General features: G+C 40.5%; 1 long non-coding RNA gene across 1 annotated transcript; it reads left to right on the forward strand.

Annotated features, from left to right (window-relative positions):
• The first annotated feature begins 1,808 nt into the window (after positions 1–1,808).
• On the forward strand, positions 1,809–3,529 carry LOC112936818 (uncharacterized). Its single transcript, XR_003239217.2, has 4 exons — positions 1,809–2,239; positions 2,717–2,771; positions 2,860–2,919; positions 3,263–3,529. It is a non-coding gene; the product is annotated as an uncharacterized lncRNA (long non-coding RNA).
• Positions 3,530–3,777: the final 248 nt, after the last annotated feature.

Here is a 3,777-nt window from a genome sequence, read left to right on the forward strand (position 1 = left end):
CTTTTAATTTATTTTGTTATTATTCATTTTTCTTATAAATATTTATACAAATAGACATGTTTAAAATACTTTTGATGGCAGATCTAGTGGTATTTTTTTCAATTTACATTGAATAAATACTGTTGGTTACAATTTTTAAAAAAGTCAACTACATCATATGTTAAAATACGAGATATTGTGTACATACATACATACATACATACATACATACATACATACATACATACATACATATACATATACATATTATATATATATATACATATACATATATATACATACATATACATATATATACATACATATACATATACATATATATACATATACATACATATACATATATATACATATACACATACATATATATACATATACACATATATATATATACATATACATACATATACATGCTTATCACTACTATATAAATGATCATTGCATACGGCTAAATCCATTTTCGCAAGAAGTTGAGCGACCCATATCTCGTTGGATTTGATGAATGAGGTATGTAGAAGTGTAGTTAGTGAATTATAGGGTAGATAAGGTGTGCCGATCAATGTCAGCTTACAGTTGTATAGGACTCAGCAAATTGGTAAATGATCGAGTCAATGAGCTAGCTTTGCACATATATATATTACATCCAAACCAAGGTCTCTGAAATACTCCGTAGTTATTGGCAAATGCATATCCACATGAAAAAAAAAAGTGAACAGTGATTTGACAAACTGATATTTGCACTCAGATAAGATAGTAGACAAGGTTCAGCAAAACATATTATCAAACCCTGAAATCTAGTTTGTGAAATTAATCATTCTGAAGCTCCTTACATAAGTTGCAGATCAATGACGATATATGCCATATACAAGTGGATAAAAGACACTCAAATCAACTTGATTACCTGTATCACCGTTCTGTTTTGCAACTCGTAGCAAAATGGGGTACAGTAATAAAATCCTATTACCAGTTGCAATAGTACAATGGAACTAAGTTGATTCCCAGAATTTGTAGTATACACATAATGACACAAAGGGATGGAGGGGGTCTAGTTGTACAAGAAGGGCCCTGTAACACTATTATATCTCCACATTACCAAATTCTCTGTAACACTATTCTATATGCATTACCAAAATCAGAACTTAAAAAAAATCATGAATTCATTCAGGTCGTAACCTGGTCAAATTCTTGTGAGCACAGATTTATTGAATGGATATTGTACCTTGGGCACGGAGGAGATCGGCAAAGGCGGTCGTCGGTGATGATGCGGACGGGAGAGATCGACGCTGGCGGAGCAGTTCGGTGAGCGGTCGTCGGTGGCGATGCGGACGGGAGAGATCAGCTCGGGCGGAGCAGATCGGTGAGTGAGTTTCTGCGGAGGCGCGGAAGAGATCGACGACGTTGGTGACGCCGACGGGAGAGGGATGGCGGTGGATAGGGCTCCGGCCGACGGGAGAGGGGTGACGCCGACGGGAGAGGGATGGTCGTCGTTGGCGTGGCAGCATCGCGATGGCGGATGGCGATTGGCGATGGAGCGATGCTAGAGAGAGGCGGCGTCGCGATGGCGGATGGCGCTGGATAGAGCCACTACCACACTTTGGAGCAAGCCTGTAGGTCAGCATATTTTCTGTCGTCCCGCAAACGACCCACGGAAAAATTGTATATTTCTGTCGGTTCAACTTGTACTCACAGAAAAATCCGTATTTTCTGTCGGTTGCGCTTAAGCCCTACAGAAAAATAAGCACTGGCAGGTGGGCCATATAACCATCATATAAAAATCACACAGCCAAACCCAAAACCTAATTTTTCCGCACCTCCCTCCAGCCGCCGCCGCTCCTCTTACTCCCTGGCGAGCAAGGGGGAGCGCTCCCCCTTCCCTTCTCTTCCTCCCCAGGCGGCGTAATGCCGCCGGCGCAGCACCCCACCTTCCTCTGTGCCTCCTCCCCGGCCGCTCCCTTCCCTTCCTCTCCGTCTCCCATCCCTTCCCCTTCCTCTCCTCCTCCTCCCGGCCCACGGCGGCCGGAGCTGCCCCTCCCCAGTCCTCTCCCTTCCCGCCGTCCTAAGCTCGGTGTCCACCAGATCCGGCCGCCACGAGCTCGGGGGCCACCGGATCCGCCGTCCTGAGCTCGGGGGCGACCAGATCCGGCAGCCACGAGCTCCTAGGTGGCCATATCCGCCCCTCAACACCGTTGCAATCTACCACCTCCGTGTTCCTGCCGTACTCCGTCTCTGCGCTCCAAAGGTAATATCAAGATGAAGTAGGCTTTAGTTCAAGCTGCTCCTGCACGGGCACTTCTCTAGTTGGTAAAGAAAATCTAGTCAGTTAATCATTCATATGTATGCAGACTAAATAGTAGTAGTAGTTAGCAGGAATTATTTTGCGTCGGGGCATGAGATGAATTACCAGGTAAAGTTGTTTATCGTCTGTAACTGGCTGCACAAATGCAACCACACGTTTAAGTCAGGTTAGTGTTGAGCACAAGGTTTTCATTTTTCTTTATTGGTTGGCCCAACTATTTAAGTTGGGCAAACTGGTTCGTTTGCTTAACCATATAGCAATTGTTTTGATCATTGAAGTCAAATGTCGTCACTGAACATAATAATGCTAGAAAGAAATAAATTCTTGATTCTGAATTACATTAGTTTTTTCATACAAGTATAGCACCTGTGACTATTTTTAGCTTACAAGTATAGCAACTCTTCCATGCATTTTATACAGATTGCCGGAGTAAAATATATGAACACAAGAGAATTTTTTCATCGTGAGACAAAAGGTGATTATTCCTAGCGTGAAGTATTCATTTCACATCTAAATAATATTTTATTGTTTCAGCGTTCTAAGACAATATTATATGTCAGCAGGACCAACTAATTTTCCTCTCTCGAGCCATTTTGTGAAGACCTGATGCAGTGGCAACACAGGTACTCCCACAGCAGGGGTCCTCGCTACTCAAAAAGATTCTGGTTTATATTTAAAATGTCATGAGAAAATATCATTAATTTCACTACCTTAATGTCATGAGACTGCTTGTATCGACAATGCATCCTTGATGCATCATTCACCTTCTGCTATTACCTAAATATATTCCTCATTTACTGCATTCAAAGTCTAACTCTTTTGAAGAGACCATATGGAATGATAACTCTAAGCATTGATCTTTTTATTCTCCTTTTATATTTAATAGGTTGACATGCTTGTATATACAGCATATATACAGTTCATTATTATGCATGTCTAAGCCCTTGCATGTCTTTTTGCTTGCAGCTTAAAAAATAGAGAAGTATCATAGTGATTGAAAGGTACAGATCGATCAGAATGTTTGTACAATGTTTGCTGGATGATTTTATCTTGAAAGATAAAATATGAATATTTGTAAATGTATGTGTAATGTGTACCATTAAATTGTAACATGGACTAGAAAATAGTTGGGAGACTTGGACTTGCTATTTTCTTGCTATAGGGTTGTAAACAGTATTGACACAGTTGAAACTTGATGTATATCTCATTGAAGTTGATGTCTCTGTGCACAAATTGTACTGTGGATGTTTGATTGCTATAGCAAATTGGTGTAAATAAAGAGCTTTCTGTTTTTATTGTTATTAATTTTTTTTTCTATAGAAAGCCAATTTTTCTGACGGGGCACACTACAGGAAAAGTAAATGTGACGGTTATTTCTGTCGGTTGAATATAAAAAATATCCTCTCTCAAACCTGAGGCCAGGGCAATTTTTCTGTGAGCCACCCACAGAAAATAGCCGTCAGAAAATATTTTTCTGTAGG

This window comes from Oryza sativa, chromosome 11 (assembly GCF_034140825.1).
Source record: "Oryza sativa Japonica Group chromosome 11, ASM3414082v1".
Taxonomy (NCBI): domain Eukaryota; kingdom Viridiplantae; phylum Streptophyta; class Magnoliopsida; order Poales; family Poaceae; genus Oryza; species Oryza sativa.